This window comes from Lepisosteus oculatus, chromosome 14 (assembly GCF_040954835.1).
Source record: "Lepisosteus oculatus isolate fLepOcu1 chromosome 14, fLepOcu1.hap2, whole genome shotgun sequence".
Taxonomy (NCBI): Eukaryota; Metazoa; Chordata; class Actinopteri; order Semionotiformes; family Lepisosteidae; genus Lepisosteus; species Lepisosteus oculatus.
The window spans coordinates 14235425-14251164 of record NC_090709.1 but is presented as its reverse complement, the minus strand read 5'-3'; the positions used below and the strand labels follow the sequence as shown (position 1 = coordinate 14251164).

The window sequence follows — 15740 nt, the reverse complement described above, 5'->3', positions numbered from 1 at the left end:
TTTTCTCAGCAATCCTCTTTTGATGAGTAAGTATAAATAATAATGCTGTCTGCATTAGCCACCCACTGTTCCAGCATGAGTACACAAAGAGGAGTGGTAGCGTGTTACTGAGATGTCATTCAGAAGGGAAGTGATCCAGCTCAGCTCTCTGAGGTCTGGTAGATACATTTTCCATATGAGTAATGTAGGATCAACTTCTTCAGGCTGGAGGAAGGGCTCGCATTTCGGCAGCAGTAACTGACTGAGAAGTGACTCCAAGGACCTGGTCTTATCAGGTTGCTTTTGCTGCATGATTTCAAACAGGGGATCTTGCGCATATGTGATGAATGTGATTGTTACGTCCCAGTGTGTGGTCTGTGTGTGGTTTTTTTTTGTTATGTTCCACACTGCTGACCTTTGATTGTTCTCCCTTCCCCATTGGCCCACCATTACAGCACTGTTCCGTATGACATCATCAATCAGCCTCTCAGCCAATCAGACTGCATCTTATTCAGCATATAACATGGAGGTTTTCAGGAAGGAGACAGTCAAATAACCACAGTCAAATACCAGGAATACAACAGAAGCACACAGCTATATCAAGATATCCAAATGCAAGACCCTATTTATATTGTTTGAAAAATATTAATACAGATGTTTGTTTTTCACCAAAACACTAGGCTTTCTGACTTCAGAAAACCGTCTAAACAAATACTAAAAGAGCAAAAATTCCACTTCCTGAAGGAAACAAAAACACATGTACCTTACCAAACTTTGAGTACAGGCGATTCAGGGTGATAATACAAGACCATTTAAAATTAAACAAATAAAACCTGTCAACAGGTAATCCTAACTACTCATAAAAAACTGAAGTGGCAATACACAGTAGGTGATATTTGGGTGTAAATTAAATCCATGCAAGAAGAGAGTTTAGTGTTATTCTTCCAAATCTGATATGCAAGTGAGAGATCTGGCTCAGCCAATCACAAAGCTGCCATGGTCTGGAATGGAGCTGCTCTCCTCTTCTTGTTATTGTTAAAAAATGTAAACAAATGACCTGGAATGTAAATACAACCATTAGATTGTAGTTTGAGAGATAAGCTTGTGAACCTTCTAACACAAGATTTCAGGCCAGTTAGGGTGAGAATGTAAGAGCATTTCAAAATTAACACAAAACGTGTAAAATGGCTTTCAAACTAACCTGCTCATAAAGAAGATGTAGAAGAATGTGGTTGTAACGTTCAGTGCATATAAGAAAGAGACCACATGGTTTTGTTTCAAATGGTGTATGCAAATATGATACCTGGCTAACCAATCAGAAAGTACTTTGCTTATCCAGCATCCTATCAAACAACATTTGCAGATTTACACACAGTAGTTCATTTAACAGTTTCAGAAACTGTATACATGAACAAACGCAACTGTTAGGTTTTACATCTTGAAATTAAAGGCACAAGAAAATTCTGTGCAGGTGGCCAGAGGAAAGAGCTTCACTAAAAGTCAGCTGACAACAGCAGTGTTCTTGAAACTATCATACAAGATCTTTTTATTCATAAAAGTCCCATAAATTGTTTGAAAATTATTGTTAAACACATCTATTCTTTTACCAGAAAACAGGCTTTCTGACTTCAGAAGCCTTCTAGACAAATACTAAAAGAGCAAAAAATCCAGTTGGTGAAAAAAACAAAAACACATATACCCTACCAAACCTCGAGTACAGGCCATTCAGGGTGATAATACAAAACAATTTAAAATTAAACAAATAAAAGCTGTCAACTGGTAATCACAGCTACTCATAAAAAAATGAAGTGGCAATACACAGTAGGTGACTCTTGAGTGTAAATTAAATCCACTAAATTTAGTGTTATATTTCCAAATCTGATATGCAAATTATAGATCTGGGCCAGCCAATCACAAAGTTCCCATGGTGTGGAATAGCGCTGCTCCCCTCTTCTAGTTATTCACACTGGTGTTAGGTTGCATATTAGCACACTTCATCTAATTCAGTTGTTTCAGAAAAAAAAGTAAACAAATAAACTGGATTTATTTGTTGGAGCTTCACCAATCTGTTTTTCCACCAAATAAATTGGCTTTCTGACTTCAGAAAAACCTTCCATTTATTTTTAAGAACTATTTTAATTTCACAAACAAATACAAAGAATCACAAAATAGGAAACTTATAAATAAATATACCCAAAACAATATATATGAAACCATCTCTTTAGGTTATAGTGCTCTAATAATGGACAGGGCCAGGCTACCTGCTCCCTTGACTGGAACCTCAATGCCTTTGAACACCCCCATGTTCCTCAACCTCCTGTTTTTATTCCGTCAGCACCTCTGAACTCAGTTCTATGAAGGACTATAGAATACTGGCTTAGCCAGGTGCGAATGTCCTCCATCTTTGCAAACTCTGAGAACAAAACAACATGCACAGTTGAATGTGGATCTTCCCATGGGCCTGAACTATCACTCTTTTTGACTCAAACAACTCCACACATTGTTCAAAGCAAGGGGAGGTAGCAGTAACAACTTCAAACGTTTTCTCCACATTCTACAGATCTCTAGAAATAGAGGAGGTCAGGCTGCAAAAGTGGGGGAATGGAAAAAATCTCCTCTCCAGAATGTGGAAATATTTTCCTGGATTGAGTCCTTTCCTCTGCAAGTCACTCCTCCCCACCTTGTGCAGTGTAGTGATTGTCACGTTCTCTTAACACACTGAAGGGTTTCAGTTCGAAAGCAGGAGGAAACAAGCGATCTCTTTTATCAAAAGTTTAGCTCTCCTGACAGTGCTTAACGGGGCTCTTTTCTACACTGAGAAATGTTTATTTGGAAAACATAAGGGAAGAGAAAAGTTTCCCTTATTGGGAGTTTAACCCAGGCCACCTGGGTGAAAATCCAGAATCCTAACCACTAGACCATACAGGAGCACACAGCCTCACAAACAATGTGTAATTTCTGTCTTTATAGCGCACTTGTTACATAGCTAGCTGGCACTCAGAGTACTGCAAGATCTATTTACTGAGAATTAGTTGAAGTATAACGTCAGGACTATAACCCCAGCTTTCAGGGGGACTGCAACCTTAACACAGAGCCTTAGACCACTCAGAAAAGGTTTGTTGGCTTACAAGTAATTACATGTGTGAAATCTATGTCTCTCAGGCCTGTGAGACTACATCACAGAAGTGCAAACTTGGAGGATGGGCTTAGTAGATAGGGCAACAATTGCGACACGCGCCAAGCCTCTTATGTCCACTGCACATGCAGACTTTGAAAGGGGTCTCAGATTTTATGGGTACTCAATTCTATACGACACTGGCAAGACGGAGTAAAGGAGCAGACCCTTTAAGAGACAAAAACAACACATTGTTACAGCCAATGTTAATTAAAAGGGCAGCACAGTGTTGGAAATACTGTCACGGATGTTATAAGGGCATACCGTTGTTGTAACAGAACAAATAAGGTTCTTGATCCGAGATGAAGTAAAACAGATGAGTTTATTGCATGCAAGGAATAATAAAGCCGAAGTCTTGTTTCCCGCAAGAAACAACAAAACCGAAGTATTGTTCCCCGTACTGTTACAAACTTTTGGGTTATATAGTGTCTTCTTCTCCGTTTCTGACGTCACTCGGTCTGATGATAAAGAGGGGGGTTCATGGTATTTGGCCAGTTTACGATGTTCTGGACAAATTGTCAGTTTAAGATTACACCCAGGGGGGTTCCTAGCTTGCATCTGCAATCCTTATCAGTTAACCCCCTTTCCTGCCATAAACCCCAGCTTGTGACTTAGAAGTCTAAACCCCCTACAGAAAGGATTAAATTCAAACCCCCGTCTTCACATCTTTCTTCATTCCCCCTTATAAAATATGGCATACGTCAGTGTAGCCTATTTTTATACATACAATGTCAGGGCAGATCTTTCCTTTCTTGGCGAACAGGTATGTATTGCCATGACATTGTACGTTCCACGGATATAGCAAGATGTGATACATGTTTTTGTGCACGTGATGATTACAATTATACATATAAACAATACTATTCCTACAAATAAACACTGTAAAAAGGTTCCACCCCAGGACCCAAACACAGAGTTTACCCAAGACCCAATTCCCCAATTTTCAATATAATAGTCCTGATATTTCTGTCCCTCATTGTAAATGTGTTGGGCCAGATCTGAGATTTGCTCAGAATTATCAGGAATATATGTGCAGCATCCAGTGCCAATTACTGCACAAGTTCCTCCTTGGGCTGCCAGTACATAATCTAAAGCTAGTCGGTTCTGCATGGCCACTGTTCTGAGGGCTACCATCTCATCATTAACAGCCTTCAGACTAGATGAGGTAGAATTTGCTAATTCTTCTAAAGTCGAGGCCATTTGAATTAACTCTCGACTCAGAAAGTTCATGCCGGCTTGTGGAAATATTATACCTTAATAATATTCCCAATCAGCCAATTTTCTTTGTGGTCTGTGGTTAGGTCCGAAGGGGCTGTGGGTTTGAACACGGATATGAGGAACCACATATCCTAAATAACATGAGCCAGACCACTGGGCTGGCAACCACGGGTAGGCTCGTTTTCCACAAATGAAATATGTTCCGTTTGGCGCTCCCCATGCCTCTGAAAATAAGAAGCTTATACCGAATTGTGGGGTGTGCTGATCCTATCCTGGAATTTGGAAGGTAGAGGTGGATATATTTGCAGCAATGGTAAGGTTGCAACGACTCCATCCAACCAAGTGCAGACCATTAGTGTGCTGAAAACATATGTTTCCCTCACGTTCCTTATTTAGAGTCAGGTATGGTGGTGTATGGCTTCTGTTATATTTAGGAGCGTAAGAGCCTGTGAAACTCGTGGGCTTTAAGCCTCGCTCCTGTAGATATTGTAATGTTGTGCAGGTTAAAGTCGTGTTATGGCAACCCCCATAGTTTGTCATATTAAACTCTCCTAAATTATCCCTCCAAATGATCATGCCTATGACTTCCTCGAGACGCCAAGGAATGGCCCCCATAGGAAGTCCTCCCTGTACATATTTGGGTAATGCGGCACACACCCAGCAGGCACTTTGGTTGGTTTTCTTAGCTGTCAGAAAGGAGAGGCCTAAAAAGGAATTAATTCCATGTTCTCCTTTGTGGGAGAGATGATCATTAATCCCTGCAGAACATAGTCCTACAGCAACAATTATCGTTATTGACAGAAATGATTTCATTCTGAGTCTGTAAATGGGGATGAGGCTCGTTGGCAGTGTGACGCGTGGATCCAGCAATCTTTTCCTTCCACTCGAACCGCAGACTCGGTTGTCAACAGGATCTGGTAGGGTCCGTCCCACCTGGGCTGGAGAACCTGTGAAGGAAATTTCCTGATCCACACCCACTCTCCTGGGATGAGGTCGTGCCCTCCCTCAGGTGGTGGTCTCCACGCCTCCAGGACCTGCTCGCGGGCTCCTTGGGTGGCCTCTGTCAGCAACTTGCAATACTGTAACAGAGAATCAGTTAGTATACTCAAGCCTACTCTGTCATGTCCTGGAGAGTCACTCAGTCTCATGGGACGCCCCGTGATCACCTCAAACGGGCTCAGCCCCACTTTTCGATTTGTCCCAGCCCGGATGCTGCACAGTACGGCGGGCAATGCATCCACCCAGGGGATCCCTCCCAGGTGGTACTTTGTCAATTTAGCTTTCAAAGTCCGGTTCACCCGTTCCACCATGCCGGAGGACTGCGGGTGATGAGGGCAATGCAGGTCCCATTTGATCCCTAGTAGGTCTGCCACCACCTGACACACTTTTCCAGTAAAATGTGTGCCCTGGTCTGAGTCTATGCGACACGGGAGTCCCCATCGGGGAATTACTTCTGTCACGAGATATTTGGCAGTTGTCTGCGCAGTCTCTCGTTTGACAGGGACAGCCTCCACCCATCTAGAAAACTGGTCCACCATCACTAGGAGGCCTGTTTTCCCTTTACAGGGTGGCAGTGAACAATAGTCTATTTGCCAGTGTCTAAAGGGCCCCTCGGGTGCAGGACGTCAAAGATTAGGAGCCGGCGGTGCTCCAGAGGCTTTTTGGCACTCTCCACAGCGTTGTACCACATCAGCTGCGAAGGGTGTGAAGCCTGTGCCCACCCAGCTCTGAGCAAAGCGTCGAGTCATTTGGCTAACACCTGGGTGCCCTGTGGAGTGTATTTTCTGTGCTAGGTAGGGCATTAGTTGCTTGGGACAGGCGGGTCTGCCTGTACGCTGGCACCTCCAGGTCCCATCCTTCTGCAGCCCCACATTGCGTTCCATCCAGGTCCATTTCTCAGTCCTTGGGGCCTGGGCCTGGAGCTCGCTGAGCTGTTCCGTACGGAGTGCCTGTATGTTCACTGTGCAAACTGAAATAATCTGAAGAGGTTTTTCTATAGACCACTCCTCCCATTGCCCCAGGACAGCTTGACGTGCTGTCCAGTCTGCCAGCTTATTGCCCCTGGCTTTGGGAGTGTCCTCTCTGCTGTGGCCCTTACATTTGACTACAGCTACCTGCTTTGGGAGTTGGAGAGCCGGAAGCAGCTCAGACACCAGATCTGCATTCTTTACCGGAGTGCCAGCAGAGGTTAAAAAATCCCTATTACTCCATAACCTTCCAAAGTCATGGCATACTCCAAATGCATATCGTGAGTCTGTGTATATTGTGGTGGTCTTGCCTTTTGCTAATTTACAGGCTTCCACCAAAGCTTTCAGTTCAGCTCGCTGTGCTGACGTGGGTACCTCAAATCTTCCCCCACATTGGATATCATGTTCTGTAGTCACAGCCCAACCCGCTTTCCTCTCCCCACTAGAGTTTATGAATGAAGTTCCATCAGTGAAGAGGATGAGGTCTACATTCCTTAGTGGTTGCTCGGCTATTTTGATGCCTTCATCTTCTCCCATTGCCCAAACATCACAGCTGTGTTCTAACATATAGGCTTCTAATGGGTCAGGTAACAATCTGGCTGGATTTAGAGCTCCTTCACGTTCAATGGTAATATTTGGAGCCTCTAACAAGACCTGCCACTTGCTCCATCGTATCGCATTAACCTGACTGACCCGATTCAGGGACATGAGGGTGTGTACTACATGTGGGCATCGAACAATCAGTTGTTGATCCAGCACTATGTTATTGACTGCCTGTACTGCTAGACAGACGGCCTGAACGGCTCATAGACATGGTCCCCAGCCCCTGGCTACCTCGTCCAAGGATCCAGAGTAATACCCTACCGGGCGGTACCTACCCCCATGTTCCTGTATTAGTACAGCTGTCCAAAATCCATTCTTTTCACTTACGTAGAGGTAGAATGGTTGATCTGTCTGAGGAAACCCCAATGCAGGAGCCTGTAACAGAGCTTGTTTTAAATCATTAAAAGCGTGTTCAGCTTCAGGACTCCAAGCAATAGGATCAAGGGACCTCCCTCCCCCCTTTAATAGGTCTGTAAGTGGTTTGGCCCTTTCAGAAAAAGCATCAACCCAATTTCTATTGAAATTGCCCAGACCCAGAAATGATCGGAGCTCTCTCACCGTATTGGGACTAGGGTGTGTTCGGATTGTCTGGTCCTGATCTTCTGTCAATTCCTTTTTTCCCTGACTAATCTTCTGTCCCAAGTAAATTACAGTGTCTAGGCATAACTGTGCTTTGCTATAACTAGTCTTGTGTCCTTTTTTAACCAAATGGTAGAGAATAATTTGGAGGTCCTTCTTGTGGGTTTCCTCATCAGGAGATGCGATTAAAATATCATCCACATATTGGATAATGACGGAGGACACTTGAGGCAGCTCCCGGAGATGCCTCCGAAGTGCCATGTGATACACGGTGGGGCTGTTATGAAACCCCTGTGGTAACCTGGTCCAAGTATATTGTTCTCCATCTACAACAAAAGCGAACCAATCTTGTACCTCTGGGTGTAGAGGAACAGACCAGAACCCATTAGCCATGTCAATTACTGAAAACACCTGGTGCTCAGGGGTCAGTAGTTGAAAAATAACAGAGGTGTCTGCTACCAAGGGGGTGAGACGGTTGATGTGTTGATTAGCTTTTGAGTAATCAACTGTGAATCGCCATGCTCCGCTGGCTTTCTTTACGGGCCATATTGGACTGTTGCTTGTACTATGTGTTTTTCGTACAATGCCTTGAACCAATAGTTTTTGTATTACTGGTCGAACCCCTTCCTCCGCCTCTTTGTTGATTTTATATGGCTTTGTTTATGGCGGGGATTTCCCAGTAAATGTGGCGGGTTCCATATCCAGAAGCCCGCATTCGTACTTTTCCATAGTCCAAATTGAATGCCCTTTTAGTTCGTCTTTTTGGAGGGACCAGATGTTTACCTCCACCCTCTCCTCATGTACAGTTAATGTAACCCCTTGTAGGTATTTCAGAGCATCCCATCCCAACAGATCTGGGGTAGATCCTACCCACATGACAGCATTAAATGTTACCTCCCCATCTCCTAGTCTAATCTTGAGTTCTTGAGTTTCTCTGAGTGTTATTCGATTGCCCCCTACACCAGTGGCCTCCAGCTCCCTCCCTGTGAACATGACACCACACCGTTTGGCTGACTGTTCAGATAAACACGATAATTGAGCCCCAGTGTCCCATAAAAGTGACATTTGAATCCCATTAATCGTGCATTGTAATTTGAGCTCTTTTTCACTCAGTTCCTGAGATAGGCATAGGGAGGCCACTAGGGGGAGTCCTAGTTTAAAAGCTCCCTGATAGCGCGTTTGTCTGCTTCGCTCAAATCCTGTAATTGTGACAACAGGTTTATTTGCCCATCTCGATTCGAGGGATTGAAAGGGGGATCTCCGTATCTTCCAATCCTGCCCTCACTGGCTAATCGCTTTTTGCAATTCTTTTGCCTATGTCCGAAATTTTTACAATAATGGCACCGAGTTGTAATTTTGCCTTTTGGATTTAGTCGGGTGTCAGGGCCAGCTCCACCCTTCAGTATGGGGGGTGTCCACCCTGTTTGTATTGCCCGCACCTTAGCATACATATTTCTCTCGATTTGCTGTGCCATTTTAACTATTTCCTCAAATTGTTCGGTCGTATCTTGCCCTATTTCGGGCTCTTTTAACTGAAGGGCTTTGGCTATATCAGGCTTAAGACCGCCCAAATAATTTTGTTTAATCACAGCAGAGGCATCGCTATTCACATCATCTTCGTCACTTAGTCCTGAGCATTCTAGCCAGAGTGTGACGAAGCGGTCAGTGAAATCAGCCACATCCTCGCTTTCTTTTTGCTGACACGCAGATATCTTTTTCCAATCTGTCTTTGGTGGATAATTTTGTTTAAGCCATCGCCAAACCCATTCCCATCGCCCTCCCCTGCCATTATCCTCACACAATCGTTTAAGTTCTCCGACACGCTTTTCCCTTGTCCTTCTGAGGATCATAGCGGCAGTCAGGGGGGAGATACCATAAGTATCTTTTAATTCCTGAAGCGCACTCCAGGTTCGCTGCATCCCTAATTTTGGGTGCGGTACTTCTCTAGCCCACCGGTCAATATCCTCCGGTTTTGGATTTGATCGTATTGGGGGTTCAGGGAAGGTAGGTGCGAGAACGGACCCCCTCGGCGGGGTGCGAGACGGAGTTAGAGTGGCCCTGTCATCAACGGCGCCAGCCCCTGCTACATCAAATCCTTTCCCACTTCGAGTGAGAGTACAGATCTGCGGGCACCTCCCTCTAACAGGGGAGACCCTGATCTGACTTTATCACACTCATACCAAGTGTTATCCCAATCAGACCCCCCTTCTCCATATGGCCACTGTGGGAATTGATCCCAATTATTTTCGTTTCCTGCCTGTTTGTTCCCCTGTGGGAGAGCAGGATATAACTTAGTCGCCGGCTGTAGCACATTAACCAGTGCAGTGTGACCAGGAGTTGATTCCTTCTTTAGTTTCTCATTCTCCTGTACTGCCTCTTTTAGCTTTTTTTCTAGTACCTCTTTTGCCGCGAATAAATTATCTTTCCTCTCATTTAACACTTTTATTTTTTCTGTGAACTCCTTCTCTTTTTTATCCCATTCTGATTTCTCCTTCATGCTAATCTGCCACCTCAGGTGTCGGCCGATCACCAGGGCTGCAGCTAAATCTTTGTTTTTGTTCCAATGTTCATACGCTTTTTTACAGGCATCTTCGCCCCAAACTCCATCTGACAGACTCAGCTTCTTCCTATATTTTTCTTCCCTTTCAGTTAACTTACACTTTTCCGATATGTAATCAGATACTTCCACCACTTTCTCAAACACCCAATTAGCACACATGTTTGGTTTCTTTAAGATTTACTTTTGTCGTGTGTGAGGTAACAGCTCATTCAGTAGGGGGATGTTTTCACTTGGAAAAACCTGTGGATTACTGCACTCATTCAGCTAAGGGCGTCTGTTACCTCCAGATCTAAATGCCTCTCCGAGACTTTAGAGAGGACTTACACCGCACTGTTCACAGGTAAGAAACGAGACCTCGAAAACTCCCTTTCTTGATCAGTAATTCACCATCCCCAGAACGCCAGCATCGCTGCTTTTGCCCCGGGGTGGACTTACGCACTGAGCTCAATCAGGGCGATTCTCGGGTCTCAACGTCCTTTAAATCCTGCTACTTAATGCTTTGCTCTTTTATTATGATGTGTGTTTATGTTATTGTCGTGCATGTGTATATTTATTTACAAACAAGGAAAACACCAAAAACATACATACATATATATATCTTCTACTTCTGTTTCCTTTAAAACAAAAAACCACGCCACGCCAATCTGTGCACGATTAAGGCCTAGCTAATCTCAGGACCCCAGGCGCAATTAAGGCCCACACCAATCCTGGATTATATGTGCATTTAATGTACCACTCAGCTCCAGAACCCCGGGCGCAATTAAGGCCCACACCGATCCTGAGCCTCAGAACTCTGGGAGCAATTAAGGCCCACACCAGTCCTGAATTACGTGCATTTAATGCACCACTTGCTCTAGAACCCCGGGCGCAATTAAGGCCCACACCGATCCTGAGCCTCAGAACTCCGGGCGCAATTAAGGCCCAAACCAGTCCTGAACTTCAGAACTCCGGGCGCAATTAAGGCCCACACCAGTCCTGAACTTCGCGGTAAAGGTCCAAAACCCGTTCAAAAACTCCACGCGCAATTAAGGCATACACCAGCTTCGAACGCCTGTACACAATACCGCGGACCGCCTGCCAGACCAAATTCTGGGCTTACAGCAAACAACCCATTACATCCACCGGTGTCTTCCCCAGGCCAGAGGAATTCAGGAACTCACGTTTACTCTGTCATCTCTGGGGATTCTCGCAGGGAGCAGAGACTTCCCAATCGGTCAGAGAGAGTCGGGACTTTTTTTTTAAAAAAAGAGGAGTCCTTACCTCTTAGTAATGTGAGCGCTGACCGTCTCTCCTGCCGATGGGAAGTTCTGCGCCTTCTGGAGCATCCGCCGACTACGCCAGATCTGTTGTAACAGAAGGAATAAGGTTCTTGATCCAGAGATGAAGTAAAACAGATTAGTTTATTGCATGCAAGGAACAATAAAGCCGAAGTCTTGTTTCCCGCAAGAAACAACAAAACCGAAGTATTGTTCGATGTGCCGGTACAAACTTTTAGGTTATATAGTCCTTGCTTGCTGCTTCAGACGTCATTCGGTGTTATGGTAAGGGGGGGTCATGGTATTTGGCCAGTTAAGAGGCCCTGGCCAAATGGTCAGTTTAAGATTATGCCCCCAGGGGGTTCCTTGCTCGCATCTGGAATCCTTATCAGTTAACCCCCTTTCCTGCCATAAGCCCCTGTTGCTTAGAAGTCTAATTTTCAGGCAGAACTGACTTAAGTTATTAACTCTTTTTACATCTTGTCTCTTACTTCAGATGAGAGGAGCACGATGGAGAACCAAAAACGTGAAAAAGCCTTCACAGTTAGTTTCTGTGTTTTTCTTGTTCCCCATCTATGTTTTTAATGTTCTTTTTCTTTTTGTTTTGAAGTTGTTTCATTTTTACATTTTTTTGTATAGTTGTTAGACTACTACAGTGATTTACCTAGGTTCCCGGAAGACTTCTCGTTTTGTGTTTGTTGTGTTTTTGGGTTACAACCAATTTTTTTTTTATTGATAGGGCCCCACGCATTACTGTGGGACTAATTAACTTTAGTTCTTACATTGTTCCTGAAATCTCCTTAATAACTACTACTCTGTTGTTGTTGTTTTTTAAAAAGACACAAGTGATGTTTTTCTTTTCTTGCGGCTGATTGGTATCTACAACCGGTCAGTTGCAACGAACTTGGCCACTGAAATTGGTCAGCAGCTGTGTACTAAACTTGTTCTCAATTGCAACAAACCTAAAATAACAGCTGCTGCCCATTAGGTGTTACTGTAGCCTCTTCACAGGGTTTAAGCAGAACAAGCAATCACATTAGAACTGTTGTGAATATAGTGGAAATTATAAAGTCACTCAAAGAAGAGCTTATGCACCACTCACTTGAAAATTATTGTTATATTTAACTTAAATTGCTTTCCAGACACCACAACTATTCACAATGAATGTTATCAATACATGTCTTAATGAAATGTGTAATTTATTCATAATTAACTTTAATGTCCATCTTTATAAGTAGTTGTACTGTATTACATGTACAGTCTTTAATATGCGATAGTGAATTATCAGGTATCGTGGGGAGGGAAGAAAACTGAAATGAAGGAAATACATATTTAAAGGGGGTGTATGTCTTTAATGTGTTCTGTCATATCTGGGAGTTTGAATAGATTTGTTGTATAATTTATTGTGATTTCACTCTATACTTGTGTTTCTCAGGAGAAAGTAGTAACGTTGGGGATTTGAGGGTACAAAAAATATGTTGTACTGTACTGGCAAATGTAAGGTTATGTTAAAAAAAATGTATTACCCTTTTGAACATGATTATTAGACACCTGTTGAATCTCAACCGGGGTTTCTTGAGAGATTGTTCAGTGAGATAGCCCTCCCTCTGGACTCCGCACTGAGCTGAAAGCTACGTGAGGTCCTCACTGCTTGTCCTGTACTGTTACCTGTGCTCTCGTCTACATTATCTACGTGCAGCACAGCGCCAAGAACACCATTAACTTTGTGACGGAACGTGCTTAAGAGTGCTAAAACATTCCTAGAACAAGTTGGAAAACTGAGGGACAAAAGACCATCTACTGTAAGTGGACAAAGACTACTTATTTTTTTATTGATACTTTTAATATCTGTTGACAATCATTATGCTAAAAAATAAAGACCCTGTGCTCAAGTTGATATCCCCACGCTGTTGCAGGAAGTCCTTATAGAAATTGTTACAACAACGCAAGTCCTTTTACTCAAAAAGCCGATGGGCGGGCGAAAATAAAAAATCAGGCTGGAACAGTTCAATCGAGATGACGAATCCACATCGCAAAGGCACAAATGAGATCAGAAACAAGTGAGAGTCCAGGAAGCAACGATAAGTTCAAACCAAAAGAAGAAGAGTACGCGCACTAGGAAGCTCCAAAGAGAATCTGATTTAGTGCGGGGAAAGAGGAGGGTTAAAGTAGTGACGAGAGTGAAAGGCGATAGGAATATTAGTTGCGGCGTGAGTATCTGTTTAAGTGGGTGTGCGTGGGAATGTGAAGGCGTTTGTTAGAGCGGGTGGAATGCGTGACCGTGTGAGTGCGTGCGGAATTCGTAACAAAATCATACTTTAGAAATTACATGCAGATAACAAAAATGGTTTTAAAAACTTTATTGCAGAGCAAAATTTTAATAACAATCAAATCAGTTACAATCAAAAGTGGTACATTCAGAATTATACATCAATTAATGTTTTTTTTCTAATTTCTGAAACATCAAATTATAAAAAAGAAGAAAGACTGAGCAGAAATGGGATGTTCAAGCCTCCGTTTTGTAAAACACAAGCTGTAGACACAGACACTGAGGACTGTATGGAAACAGTGAAGTGGACTCAGGACACAGACAGTCTCAGTGTGGAAACAGTGGAGTGAAGTGGACTCAGGTCACAGACAATGTCAGACAGTCTCAGTGCTAAGAGCAGGTCTAAGACTGTGTGACTGTTGGTGAAGCTCTTCTGTGTCTAGACCTGCAGGAGGAGCTTCTCTCAGACAGCCCTGTCAGTCTCACAGCACCCATCCTCTCCCTGAAACTCGTCCCCAACATCATCGTAGTTAGTACTGTCAGGGGCAGGGGCTCCTTCTTCAGAGGGCAGTGTGTGCAGGACCCTGTCCACTCCAGGGCCAGTGTGGGTGACACCTGACCGAGAGACACAGATATTTTAGTTGATATAGAGTCATTCCTGTCCATCAGCTGTCCTCTGCCTGTCCCCGCTGAAGAGATAAAGCTGCTGAATACAGAATACGACCTACAGTTACATTTCTCTCTTTGTGAACCTGGATGTTACAAAATGAATGGCAATCTATCTCCCTGTTCTAAAAATGTTCCCACTGGCCAGGAGAGGCTGTTTTTAGCCAAGGGAATCTCAGAACAATTAAAGTTTCTAGAAACAACTAAAGTAAATTGAGGTAAACGTTATGGTTGCTTTGATCACTGAATCACACATCCCTACATCTTAGCATACATCTCCTTACTTTGAAGGCCCTGAGAATTGGAAATGTTGACAATAGCCATGCGTATCTAGATTTTTGAAAACACTTCCATAGTCACAATAGTATAGTGAATGGATGTTTTAAGTTGTATGAGATACTGAAGAGGAGCTGGACACTGGCAGCACAGTGACCCAGACTGATAGCGCAGAGCTGAGACCATAGAGAGTCAGTTTAATGTGACTCTTGCGGAGTAACTGAAAACCCAGTATTCAGAGGCTGAGATAAAAGGGAGAGTAGAGAGTCAGACTCACTAGGATTGGTGCAGGGTTTCTCTTTGGGACTGGACTGAAATAACCAACCTGACAAAGCGTCTGGTCTCTGAGGTACAGTTACAGCATCATCATAGTGCTCTGGGATCTCTTCTTTCAGAGACGTTATCGAGTCTCCTGAACCACACAGAGACACAGAGAATATACACTTCAGGACTCTGACTCACTTAACCACAGTGCTGCAATCACTTTTAACATTAATAACAAACTGATGTTCATATGAACTGCAAAGTAAGTAAAATATGTTTTCTATGTAGTTATAGTAAAGTGCAATTCTAAATGCTTTGTGAGATAAAAGTAAGGCAAAACTCCAGGGTGAGTCTTATAAACAGCAATCAACAGAATCTTTAATAATTAGGTCAGGATGCTGGTGTTAATATCTCATCTGAAAGGCAGTGTTTATTGCCTTTAGTTTCCCTATCATCATAGTGGGACAACGATCCTGATTTCTGCTCCTGAGGGAAACAGTAACTGTTGCATCAACACTAGTTAGAGCTGCAGCCTAACTATTCTTTAAAGGTATCCTCTCCCTCTACTGATAAAGTCTAGTTTTGTTTTGTCTTAGCCTCTGTAATCTGTTAAGATCAGGCCAGCATTAGGCAACACTGAAGAGCAGAGTTGATAAGGTGTCAAACACCAGAGGTTAAATTTGTAAGATTCAGGATTTTCTACACAAGTTCTCTAGATTTCAGCCTGGTTTGGGATGAGAGTGAGTACTGGACTGCAGATGCCCCACTCCCACACTGATCCCCCTGACTCCATCTCCCCTCACCTGGTACTGGGTCTCCCTCACTATCCTCCACATCATTGTATCCAGAGGGCAGCTCGTCAGAGAGGAATCTCCCTGTGAACAGGAGGACAGATCAATAATACCTGCAGTCAGACAGCAGCCTCACT

At 43.5% G+C, this 15740-nt stretch overlaps 2 non-coding genes across 2 annotated transcripts; both read right to left on the bottom strand.

Annotated features, from left to right (window-relative positions):
* Positions 1–655: 655 nt before the first annotated feature.
* On the bottom strand, positions 656–713 carry LOC138243887 (U7 small nuclear RNA). Its single transcript, XR_011192505.1, has one exon. It is a non-coding gene; the product is annotated as a U7 small nuclear RNA (small nuclear RNA).
* Positions 714–1592: 879 nt separating this feature from the next.
* LOC138243870 (U7 small nuclear RNA) lies at positions 1593–1649 on the bottom strand. The gene has a single exon (XR_011192488.1). It is a non-coding gene; the product is annotated as a U7 small nuclear RNA (small nuclear RNA).
* Positions 1650–15740: the final 14091 nt, after the last annotated feature.